Genomic DNA, 13,424 nt, shown 5'->3' with positions numbered 1-13,424 from the left:
GATTATAGAAAATGGCTCGCCTTGAACAAAGGATGATATGAATAAGATTCAGGGTGTCCTGATCTGCTGCAACATTCTGCTATAAACCATTGTCTGCTTTTGGATAAAGACTCCGATTAATTAAGGTCTTCTCTTGTAAACACAGAATGGCAAAAATGCTTTAGTGAGTCAGTCCCTTAATGTTTGTTTAGTACTGTGTAGGCCAGTAATTGTTTCTTTGCAGTTGGCTTGCTAGCCACATATAACGACATAATTTTATAACCTACTATACATTGTATTCCAGAGGTACTTGTGAATATAGGCTCAGTAAATTTCTATAGTAATCTGTCATTGCTATGTAATTTGTAATTGACCTCAAAAGAAAACGAAAGTGGTATAATTGAATGTTTTCTGTAAAACTGGTTGTCTGCCCAATTACAGAAATCATCTGTTTGCTTCCTGACCACCCAGGACAACCTCTAATTCTTTTCATTCTACCATTCACTCGTATAGAAAGATGTTATAGTGCCTCTTATCAGTAATGCTGGTACCAAACTGAATTTGCGAGTCTTTTTTTCCCTTCTCATTTCCAGATGTAGATTCTGATAGTGCTGAATTAGGTTCACTGCCAAGTTCCCGTTTTTGTGATCAGCAAGGTATTTGGAATGTGTCTGGCATTGAAAGTGTTACACATTGGGGGGGGGGGGGGCCTTTTACAAAGGCTCATAAGGGCCTATTAATGTTCAGCGCGCGTCAAAATCGATATTACTGCCCGGCAAACGTATGCGCCCGGGGTAATTCCAAGTTTGGCGCTTCAAAAACATGCGCTATAAGATTTCTGTTTTCTACCGCGGAGGGACTTCCCGGTGGTAATTGGCAGTTGGTGTGCGCTGGACGGTCCCCGCGCGAGTAACGCATGAGCCCTTACTGCTAAGTCAATGAGTGACGTTAAGAGTTCAGGCCATAAATAGGCGCGCGCTGGTTTTAGTTTCACTGCATGTCCATTTCACGGCCAAATAAACGGAGCCCTTTTTTCCAGATGTGCTGGAGAAATGATCCAGTACTCATCCAATACATGTGCCCACACTACTGCATGACATTTTTTTGGCTCGCCTTTGTAAAAGGGCCCCTTAGGGCTTTTTGTTTCCTAAAGTGTGGTACATTAATGTTTGTTACCATAGTAAATGATGGCAGATAAGGACCTCTATGGTCCATCCAGTCTGCCCAACAAGATAACTCATTTTACTTGGTATGTGATACTTTATACCCGAGTTTGATTTGTCCGTGCCATTCTCAGGGCACAGATCGTAGAAGTCTGCCCAGCACTGTTCTTGTACTAAAAGTTCTGAAGATTCTGGAATCCTAACGAGTTACAAGATTCCGGAATCCCAATTAGTAGCAACATTCCATGTAGAACCCCAAAGAGTAACATAGTAAATGACGGCAGATGAAGACCTGCATGGTCCATCCAGTCTGCCCAACAAGATAACTCATTTTACATGGTATGTGATACTTTATACGTATACCTGAGTTTGCATTGTCCTTGCCATTCCCAGGGCACAGACCTTAGAAGTCTGCCCAGCACGGTCTTGTACCAAGTTCTGGAGCTTTCATCTCCACCACCTCCCGCGGGAGGGCATTCCACATATCCATCATCCTCTCTGTGAAATAATACTTCCTGACATTAGTCCTGAGTCTGCCCCCCTTCAACCTCAATTCATATCCTCTAGTTCTACCGCCTTCCCGTCTCTGAAAAAGGTTCATTTGCGGATTTAATACCTTTCAAATGTTTGAACAATGTGCATAGTGATTGCAGAACATCTGCATTGACTCTTGGAGTGAAATGTTATTACTATTGGGCACATTTTCAAAAGAGAAGGACGTCCATCTTTCGACATAAATCGGAAGATGGACATCCTTCTCTCAGGGATGTCCAAATCGGTATAATCAAAACCTGATTTAGGACAACCCCAACTGCACTCCATCGCAAGGATGGCCAAAGTTCAAGGGGGCATGTTGGAGGCCTAGCGAAGGCGGGACTTGGGCGTGCCTACTTGGACGTCTTTGACCCATAATCGAAAAAAAACAAGGACATTCCTGATGAGCACTTGGACGTTTTCGCCCGTACCTGGTTTTTATTACGACTAATGCACAAAAAGGTGCCCAAAATGACCAGATGACCACCGGAGAGAATCGGGGATGACCTCCCGTTACTCCCCCAGTGATCCCCCTCCCACCCTCCAAAAACATCTTTAAAAATATTGATTGCCAGCTTTAGATGTCATACTCAGGTCCGTGACAGCAGTATGCATGTCCCTGGAGCAGATTTAGAGGGGGCAGTGCACTTCAGACAGGTGGACCCAGCCCCTTCCCCCCCCCCCCCCCCACCCTGTTAACATTTGTGGAGGAAACAGCGAGCCCTCCAAAACCCACCACAAACCCACTGTACCGACATCTAGGTGCCCCCCTTCACCCGTAAGGGCTGTGGTAGTGGTGTATAGTAGTGGGTTTGGGGGGGGGGTTGGGGGGCATGGATATGGGCGTTTTCATAGGCATTCCAAAATGTAGGCGCCTAAATCTACGCACTGAGATTTATACCAGCTTTTCTTTGGCATAAATGGATGTGAGCAGATATCTGTGCGGAAATATCAACTAAGCTGAAGGTATGCGTCATATATAGCCATTGTATTTTTACTACATCGGCAACATTTTTGGTTTCACCACCAGCACCGAGAAGTCACCCTCATGCAATAACAGCTGCAGACCCGCCTGCACATTTTGAACGTTAAAGGGGTAGGCACTCTTTTTGTGCGTTGCATGGAATGCTCATTTTAATACTAATGAGCTGTATGTAATACATTTGTATAGGATTATCGGTAGCTGCTACCGCAAACGGTAAAAGCGACGCAGAACCCCTTTGTGCATTAGACCTGAATAATATGCGTGTTAAACTGGCTTCAACCAGTCTACGATCAAACGTTACAAGCATGGTGAACTTTGAGCATTCCCCCTCCCCCCCCTGAGTTTGTAATTGTCAATTGCTATGGTTCTTTATCTTGTGAAAATGTCATTGCTGGGCAGAATTTTTTTTATGTTGACCCCAGGAGGCACGGTTTATGAATAGCTCATTTTGTGGCCAAGTAAGAAGAAGCTGCACCTGAGACCACAGGACTCATAAGGGGTTCCTCACTGTGAGTCTGGAGGACAGATTTTCGTATTGTTTTATTTCATGTAATATGAAATTTTAAACTATGTGTAGGGAAACAGTTGTGGGTGCTGACCACAACTACTTTGCTTTAAATTTCTTAGGCTACCTATTGTTAAGCTTTGGCCTTTATGACTTGCTGTATGGCCAAAATTGTTTTGAATTGGGACAGGATTCGAGGAGTCCGGGACAGGGCTAAAACGTTTACAAAAGGCAGAGGAATTTAGTCGCTCTCTCTAACTTGCGTTCAAGTCTGAATAGAGAAATAGCAGGAATAAACTTCAAATATGTTATCCGTTTGAAGCATTTTCAGTATTCACACTTGAATGCATAAATCTGCTGAAAATACGCATACATTTGAACCAGTAGCTTATCCATTCAAAGTTATATATTCACCGCTCAGCAGAAAATCTCCTTGAAGTCAATTCTGCTTGTCTCTAGAGGAGATTTACCTGGTGCAAAAGGACCTCTTCTATCCAGCCGTTCTACAGATCGCCAATGCGGCAATGCTGACAAAGCCAGCTTTGAATGGGCTCCATCGGCATTGCCACGTGGGAACCGCTAGCGTGGCTTGATAAGAGACCCTAGACCTGCTGCAAATTCTTGCCAGTTTGTCCCTTTCTGTTTGCATGGGATAAACATAAAGGAATGCTGTTCAGAAGAAATGGATCCTCAGAAGCTTAGCAGAGATTGGATGGCAGAGCCGGTGGTTGGGAGGTGGGGCTAGTGGTTGGGAGGCGGGGCTAGGACTGGGCAGACTTCTACGGTCCTGTGCCCTGAAAATGGTCGATACAAATCAAGGTCAGGTATACATATAAAGTAGCACATAGGAGTTTATCTTGCTGGGCAGACTGGATGGACCATACAGGTCTTTTTTTGCCGTCACCTACTATGTTACATTGAGGGGCATAATCGAACGCCCATCTCCATGGGCGACTATCTCCGAGGACGGGTACGCAAAGGGGTGGCACAGACCGTATTTTCAAAAAAGATGAGCATCCATCTTTTGATAGTATGGTTGATGCCGGGCAAATGCATCGGATTTGTGCGGATTTGAGCTGGGCGGTATTGGTTTTCAGCGATAATGGAAACCAAAGGCGCCCAGCTCAAAAACGAACAACTCCAAGGCATTTGGTCGTGGGAGGGGCCAGGATTCGTAGTGCACTGGTCCCCCTCACATGCCAGGACACCAACCGGGCACCCTAGGGGGCACTTGTAAAAATAAAAAATTAAAATACCTCCCAAGTCCATAGCTCCCTTACCTTGGGTGCTGAGCCCCCCAAATCCCCCCCCCCCAAAAAAAAACCCCACTGCCCACAACTCTACACCATTACCATTGCACTTATGGGTGATGTGAGTTTTGGGGGTGGTTTGGAGGACTCCCATTTACCACCACAAGTGTAACAGGTGGGGGGGGGGATGGGCTTTGGTCCACCTGCCTGAAGTCCAATGCACCCACTAACAACTGCTTCAGGGACCTGCATACTGCTGTGATGGAGCTGGGTATGACATTTGAGGCTGGCAAAAAAAATTTTTTAAGTTCCTTTTTTTTGGTGGGAGGGGGTTAGTGACCACTGGGGGAGTCAGGGGAGGTCATCCCCGATTCCCTCCGGTGGTCATCTGGGCAGTTGGGGCACTTTTTGGGGACTTGTTCGTGAAAAAAAAGGGTCCACAAAAAGTGGCCCAAATTCTCGCTTCTGCCGCCCTTCTTTTTTCCATTATCAGCCGAGCGCGCCCTTCTCTCGGCCGATAAACACGCCCCAGTCCCACCTTCACCACGCCTCCAACACGCCCCCGTCAACTTTGTTTATTCCCGCAACAGAAGACTGCAGTTGGAGGCGCCCAAAATTGGCTTTCCATTATACCGATTTGGGCGCCCATCTCCCGATTTGGGTCGAAATAAGGGCGTCTTTCTCTTTCGAAAATAAGCCTGTATGTTTCATAAATTGTCTGTTTTTAAATGTGGCAAGATGAGAAAGTTTTGAATCATCATGTTTTTCTTTTTCTGAATCAGTTTAATCAGCTGTTTTGATGTCAAATGTCCTGACGTTGGTGAATTCCTCCTGTTTGTTCTGCAGGTTTTTTTCTTCCTGACGATGCTGTTGTGGTTAATATTGTTTTTAAAGTACTTGTAGCATTCGTTGCAACGTAAATTGAATTTGTGCGAAAGTACCAGGAAATGCTTTGCTTTGTGGTTTAACTGTTTTTCCTACTGAACTCTATAATGATTACTAATAATACTGTTATAGTGCTTAAAATAATCTCTCTTTCATAGAGACGGAGATATTAGGTAGAAAATCAAAGCTTGCAGTTCTTGGTCATTGGTTCGTAATGTTTTTGTATCCAGTTTAATACTGTTGGTTTGTATGTTCAGGTTACGTCCCTGTAATTTATCCAGTTGCAAACTATGCCAAAATATTTCACAGGACCCCACAGTTACCCACAAAGGAAAGATATTCAACATAAAGGGATCTTTCACTTGCTCATCTTCCAATGTGGTATATATCATTCAGTGTAAAAAATGTAACGAAGGATGCTATATTGGAGAAACAGGCCAGATGCTTAAGACAAGATTCAATTTACATAGACATCACATGAACAATACTGGTGCCAGTAGGGCTCCCACCCCTGTTGGTCAGCATTTTACAGGACCAGGACACTGTACCAGTGACTTCACACTGAGAATCCTGAAAGGTAACTTTAAAACTATACAAGAACGTAAGACCTTTGAAGTCAGAATGATTGAATATTTTAACACCCAACAGAAAGGACTTAACAAGGATCTGGGGTTCCTAGCCCATTATAAACCATAAAGCTGTATGTCTCTGTTGATCACCCTCCCCTCACCTATCCACACCCATCCTGTTAGAATATCAATGATATGCTTTGATGTCCCCATGCATACCTCCTACCCACCCCCATCCTCCCACCCTGTCAGACTGTCATAGTAATGCTTGAATGTTTTCACTTATATACACTGTCAGCTAGCACATTTGCTTATTTCCGATCTGACGAAGAAGGGCAACCTTCGAAAGCTAATCAAGAAATGTATTAAGTTATGTCCAATAAAAAAGGTATCATCTTATTTTCTTTTCCATGTTTTATTTTGTTTGATTTCTATTGATAACCATATGTTCAGGTTGAAATTTGTCCGATTTTATGTAATTTAGGGGTCCTTTTACTAAGCTGCTCTTTCCCGCAAGCTAGAGCCATTTTTATTTCAGCTATAAAAATTGCTTTTTTTGTATTTTTGTTTTGTATTCATGACCGTGCTTTAATATCTGCACCTTTTCTAATGCCACTATATCTTTTTTGAGATGCGGCGACCAGAATTGAACACAATATTCGAGTTCCGGTTGCACCATGGAGTGATACAAAGGCATTATAACATCCTCATTTTTGTTTTCCATTCCTTTCCTAATAATACCTAACATTCTATTTGCTTCTTAGCCGCAGCAGCACACTGAGCAGAAGGTTTCAACGTATCATCAATGACGACACCTATCTTGGTGTTTAAGTGAATCAGAAAAAAAAATTTTCTGCACACCACCGTGTCTTCCACTTCATCATTAGGATGTCCTCTTATTCAGATTTGTTTGAATAGAAGTTTACTCTCTCTTTCTGTGAACCAGTGTCAAGACTTCATTTGAGAACTCAGCTGTTCTTGCCTATTGATCCATCATGGGGGGTGAAGGTGGAAGCCGACTGTGGCTCAAAAGCATTAATTAAAACAGCAGTGGTATTAACAATGGGCTGGCAGAGTTTGACGGTCACGGTGTCGGCACAGTGGCTCAGTCTACAACCACGCTTGGAATAATACATGTCCTGTGACTGCCCGGCAGTTACTCTCTGGGGATATCAAGTGTTTTCTGCCAGCTGATGAGCAAAGTGGATTCTTTCCCCCATTTTTGCATTGATCTGAGTGATGGATGTGAGGGCTAATTTCATCTAGGAAGAAAAACTGTGCTTGATTCCCCTTGGGTCTGGAGGCATTTTGCTCATCTCCTTTAGAAGATTCTTGGTTCCAGAGTTGCACCCAGTTTTCCCATTTTCTGCAACCTGTAAAGGTGGCCCTTTGCTAACTACTAGGAGGATTCTGAGCAAGGGGGGGGGGCTAAAAGTGTATCCTGATGTAATTTTTTTTGTTTTCAGCATGTTTGTCATTAGTGTCATGGATTGTCCTGTGGCTTTCAGCATAAACAACAATTTCCTATTTAACTATTAACACCCAACTCATAATCTCTATAAATTCTAACATATCCCCTCTGCCGTCTTTTCTCCAAGCTGAAAAGCCCTAACCTGTTTAGCTTTTCTTTATATAGGAAGTGTTCCTTGTCTTTTATCATTTTTTCCTAGTCATCTGGCATCTCTGCTGTCCCCCTGCTCTCTTGGGTGCATTTCCTTATTCTCTTCCCTCCCTCCCTCCCCCTCAATTTAGCTTTATTCCTGAACAAGGGAATAACATTAATCCAGGCAAACCCAATCAATCTATTTTTCTTTCAATTGGCTGGTTACTGGAAGGAAAATCACCCAAACAGGTGTATGGGCAAGGAGGGATGGGGGGATGGGGACCCACACCCCTCAGGTAGGGTCCTGTAGGACTGAGCCAAAGCCTTAACCAGTAGCCACTAAAAAATACAGCTGAGGGCCTGGATAGCTTGTGAGCGGCCATTAGGTTCAACCACGCTGTGTGAGATTACCAGTAAAGATCAACTTTATCTCTACCTCCATCTGCTGGTAGGAGGGGATAACACAGAATGGTATGGCCAACTAAAGGAAAGGAAATTATCATATAAGATATAATTTCACCTTATTGTCTATTTTCCTTTTTGGTTTGTGTTGACCAGAATTTCACACCGTACTCGGGGTGTAGATGCATAATGATATTCTCAGACATGTTCTCCATCCCTTTTTGGATAATGGGGAGTGGAGGAGTGGCCTAATGGTTAGGGTGGTGGACTTTGGTCCTGGGGAACTGAGGAACTGAGTTCGATTCCCGGCACAGGCAGCTCCCTGTGACTCTGGGCAAGTCACTTAACCCTCCATTGCCCGCCGCATTGAGCCTGCCATGAGTGGGAAAGCGCAGGGTACAAATGTAACAAAAATAAAATAGATACTATTGGAGATTCTACATGGAATGTTGCTACTATTGGAGATTCTACATGGAATGTTGCTATTCCACTAGCAACATTCCATGCAGAAGCCTGCGCGGCCACATTGGTGATCTGCAAGGGCCGACTTCTACATGGAATGTTGCTAGTGGAATAGCAACATTCCATGTAGAACCTCAAATAGTAGCAACAGTGGAGGAGTGGCCTAGTGGTTAGGGTGGTGGAATTTGGTCCTGAGGAACTGAGTTCGATTCCCACTTCAGGCACAGGCAGCTCCTTGTGACTCTGGGCAAGGCACTTAACCCTCCATTGCCCCATGTAAGCCGCATTGAGCCTGCCATAAGTGGGAAAGTGCAGGGTACAAATGTAACAAAAATAAAATAGATACTATTGGAGATTCTACATGGAATGTTGCTACTATTGGACATTCTACATGGAATGTTGCTATTCCACTAGCAACATTCCATGTAGAAGGCTGCGCAGGCTTCTGTTTCTGTGAGTCTGACGTCCTGCACGTACGTGCAGGACGTCAGACTCGCAGAAGCCTGCGCGGCCTTCTACATGGAATGTTGCTAGTGGAATAGCAACATTCAATGTAGAATCTCAAATAGTAGCAACAGTGGAGGAGTGGCCTAGTGGTTAGGGTGGTGGACTTTGGTCCTGGGGAACTGAGGAACTGAGTTCGATTCCCGGCATAGGCAGCTCCCTGTGACTCTGGGCAAGTCACTTAACCCTCCATTGCCCGCCGCATTGAGCCTGCCATGAGTGGGAAAGCACGGGGTACAAATGTAATAAAACAAAAAAAATAATCCCTAAAATTCTTTTTTATCAACTATGGTGCATTGGGCTGAAAATGTCAACATAATTAAATGCAAGCATAGTTACATGCTATGACCACATCAAATAATCCTGTTTTGCTTTGTAAATTTTATTTTCAGTAAGCTAACACCGCTACCACTTTGATTTTTTCTTTAAATTTAAACAGCCAGTTAATTTCATTTCTTTACTACCCTTTCCATACTACTTCTGTAGTGTCTTAAGCATTTGCCAGTGTTCCTGGCCAGATACTATATTCTTGACACGGGGAAGGAACAGGGTAAATGAAATGTTCAATAGTTCAAACTGAAATCTCTTGGGTATTGCAATAATGCATAATTACTCTTTTTACTAAAAATTCAGTATCTGCATAGGATAACAAAGAAATGGTAAGTAATGTTTTGGGTTTTTTAACATAACTGTTTTGCTTTTTTTTTTTTTTTTGTTACGTTTGTACCCCGCGCTTTCCCACTCATGGCAGGCTCAATGCGGCTTACATGGGGCAATGGAGGGTTAAGTGACTTACCCAGAGTCACAAGGAGCTGCCTGTGCCGGGAATTGAACTCAGTTCCCCAGGACCAAAGTCCACCACCCTAACCACTAGGCCACTCCTCCACTGTTGCTACTATTTGAGATTCCACTAGCAACATTCCATGTAGAAGTCGGCCCTTGCAGATCACCAATGTGGCCGCGCAGGCTTCTGCTTCTGTGAGTCTGACGTCCTGCACGTACGTGCAGGACGTCAGACTCACAGAAACAGAAGCCTGCGCAGCCTTCTACATGGAATGTTGCTAGTGGAATAGCAACATTCCATGTAGAATCTCCAATAGTAGCAACATTCCATGTAGAATCTCCAATAGTATCTATTTTATTTTTGTTACATTTGTACCCTGCGCTTTCCCACTCATGGCAGGCTCAATGCGGCTTACATGGGGCAATGGAGGGTTAAGTGACTTGCCCAGAGTCACAAGGAGCTGCCTGTGCCTGAAGTGGGAATCAAACTCAGTTCCTCAGTTCCCCAGGACCAAAGTCCACCATCCTAACCACTAGGCCACTCCTCCACTGTTGCTACTATTTGAGATTCTACGTGGAATGTTGCTATTCCACTAGCAACATTCCATGTGGAAGTCGGCCCTTGCAGATCACCAATGTGGCCGCGCAGGCTTCTGCTTCTGTGAGTCTAGTGGAATAGCAACATTCCATGTAGAATCTCCAATAGTAGCAACATTCCATGTAGAATCTCCAATAGTATCTATTTTATTTTTGTTATATTTGTACCCTGCACTTTCCCACTCATGGCAGGCTCGTTGCGGCTTACATGGGGCAATGGAGGGTTAAGTGACTTGCCCAGAGTCACAAGGAGCTGCCTGTGCCTGAAGTGGGAATCGAACTCAGTTCCTCAGGACCAAAGTCCACCACCCTAACCACTGGGCCACTCTTCCACTCCTCCACTCTTCTGTACAAACAGTTACTTGGGAGTATTTTTGAAAGGTATCTCAGACCTAACGACTGTGCATAGTTGCAAAATTTGAGAATGCAGTAGAGTTTTGTTTGTCTTGCATAGCTGATTATTCCTAAATAATACAGACTGCTGTTTCTGTAAGGAATGCTTGTACAGTGGACTAGAGCTATTTTTAGGAAACATCATATGCCATAAATCAATATGTTGAATCTAAAAACAGCTCCCTGTGACATTCTGGGCTTGCTGAAAGAATATTCTATCATTTATTTCCTTCTCTCCTTTCTGTGATATATTTTACAATAACATTTTCTTGCTGCCTATGCTATTGAAAAATTCTCATATGAAACAAAAGAATGAATACTTATCAGGGCTATGTTTGATAAAGAAAACATTCATTTCCTAAGGTTTAAATTATGGTTTGTAAACATTGTGTCAGCGTTATCTTCAGTTTTTTTTTTTTAATTAAAATTTTTTTTAATAGTTTGTTGGTGGGCAAAATCAGACTAGATAAAAAGAAAATTGGAGGGACCTTTTACTAAAGGGTTGCTGTGCTGCAAATTGGAACTACTACAGGTCTAACGCGGCCTCCGGTGGCCTCAGTGGGTGACATTAAGTGCTTCCCCTGAAATGGCCACGCAGTAAGAGCAAACCTGCTCTTTCGGAGACATGAATTTTGTCACTTAATTGACATACATGTGGGTTTTCCCCCAATTCTGCTCATGGAGGTGTTCCTAATTGCCCTTCCAACGTGCATACAAACCTTTTTTTTTTTTTTTTTCGTAAAATCTGTTTTGTGTATATAAAACACAGTATTTTCTATACATGGGAATGCCTTTTAAAATTATCTTCTAAGTGTCACCATTATGCGATGGCTGTGAACACTGCTTTCACAGTGGCCCCAGACCCCGCCAACCTGGGCAATCAAATCCAGGTCTCCTGCATGGCAGTTCAATGCCACCAGGCTGCCTTCCCTTCTAACCCCCCCCCCCCCCCACACACACACACCTGATGGTACTTCTCGCTGGCGTAATAAACAGAACCATATTCAAATTTCTGCTGTGTTACTGTTTTGCACCAGATTGTTGATGAAGTGTTCAATTTTGTTCTTCATGCTAAAAGCATTCTATGGAATGTTGTATAATCATAAGAAGAAAAATAAAGAAGCCCCAAATTAAATCCTATATTTTTTAAGTTCAGCTAAAAATTTTTTCACTTCCCCTATAGTTCAAACTATTCAGAATAAATTCATCAGTTCCTCTTTAATATGAAGGGTGCAGCACTTCAGTGTACATGACGGGAAGGAAACCTGAACTTCCGGAGCTCTACTGGCAGCTGTGGCTGAGGCAACAATGTCTAATTACAAAAAAAATAGAAAAAGTGCATTCCAGTATTGTGAACATATCTCGTCTCTTGTCTGCGCTTGATCCGTTGAACCTGGCCATTAAGGTGACTTTGCTGCCTTTGAAGACTACTTTTGTTTATTTATTTATTTATTTATTTATTTATTTATTGCATTTGTAGCCCACATTATCCCACCTATTTGCAGGCTCAATGTGGCTTACATAGTTTGTAAATATTGTCATTACAGGGTAGCAGATACATTTAGTATTGTGTAGAAATTAAGTGAGGGAAGAAAGAAGGAGGAAGGGAGTGATTAGGGTAATTATAGGAGGTGGGCTTTTGTTATAGTCTGTGTGTTTGTGTATTTGTATCTTTCTGTTTTTTTTGTTGAAGGTATATCCCTGATGCAGGCATTAAGCTGAAACGTAGCCCTATTTGGTTGCCTTACTTTATTATCGTTCTGTATTGCTTTTTTACAATTCCTTGTTACGTTTTTTTTTTAGAAATTTTTTGTACCACTAGTTCACTCTCTCTCTTTTTAATGCAACACTTCTCTACCACTGAACAGCTGTCCCGACAGAAAAAGACGTGACAAATTCATTTGTTTACAACAGTTTTGACTACCATTTTTAACCTTTCGTTGTTTGTTCTGTGTAGTGAGATTGCAAACTTGATTCAAGTGAGTGTCATCAGCAGAGGCTGAACCAAATTTTATATGATGATGGATATTTTATTCCTTCCCCCCCCCCCCCCCCCCCCAGTCTAGAAATGGTATTTTCCTGAGATTTTGATCATATTTGTAGATGGTGCAGATTTTCTTTTGTGCAAGTCACCATTGTTTATATTTGCAGGAACTTTATGACTGCTATTAAATTTAAACATTCTGGAAACAATTTGGTTAAAAATAGTTTGATAGTATACTCTGAAGCTGAAAACCCACCTTCATTGCTGAGAATACCTGCAAGTCCTGAAAGATGAGAGGATAAAGGATGGTTTTGTAGCTTGATCAATCTGATGAAAGGTTGATTTGTGTCTATGATGAGTGGAGTTGAACAGGTAGAAGCGTCTGTTTTATGCTTTCTAAAAATACTAGGACTAGGGGGCATGCGATGAAGCTACAGTGTAGTAAATTTAAAACGAATCTGAGAAAATTTTTCTTCACTCAACGTGTAATTAAACTCTGGAATTCGTTGCCAGAGAATGTGGTAAAGGCGGTTAGCTTAGCGGAGTTTAAAAAGGTTTGGACAGCTTCCTAAAGGAAAAGTCCATAGACCATTATTAAATGGACTTGGGGAAAATCCACTATTTCTGGGATAAGCAGAATAAAATGTTTTGTACTTTTTTGGGATCTTGCCAGGTATTTGTGACCTGGATTGGCCACTGTTGAAACAGGATGCTGGGCTTGATGGACCTTTGGTCTTTCCCAGTATGGCAATATTTATGTACTTAGTACAGTAAATTCAAGAGTAAGCATTGGTCTTTTAGGCAGGAATTCCTTCAGTCCTTTCTA

The 13,424-nt window shown here is 42.7% G+C and overlaps 1 protein-coding gene across 8 annotated transcripts in view; it reads left to right on the top strand.

Moving 5' to 3' along the window:
• Positions 1-13,424, top strand: part of EPB41 (erythrocyte membrane protein band 4.1) — a 172,946-nt gene that overhangs the window by 26,905 nt on the left and 132,617 nt on the right. The window contains exon 1 of one of the 8 annotated variants that reach the window (XM_030219814.1): positions 11,938-12,019. The exons of the other annotated variants lie outside the window; for them this stretch is intronic. The gene's annotated coding sequence lies outside the window, so the exon portion shown is untranslated. Of the gene's footprint in view, positions 1-11,937; positions 12,020-13,424 lie in introns of those variants that run through there. 8 annotated transcript variants of the gene reach the window in all.

The sequence above is a fragment of the Microcaecilia unicolor genome, chromosome 11, assembly GCF_901765095.1.
Source record: "Microcaecilia unicolor chromosome 11, aMicUni1.1, whole genome shotgun sequence".
Classification (NCBI taxonomy): Eukaryota; Metazoa; Chordata; class Amphibia; order Gymnophiona; family Siphonopidae; genus Microcaecilia; species Microcaecilia unicolor.
The sequence above is the reverse complement of the archived record's forward strand: the minus strand, read 5'-3'. Positions and strand labels throughout refer to the sequence as shown.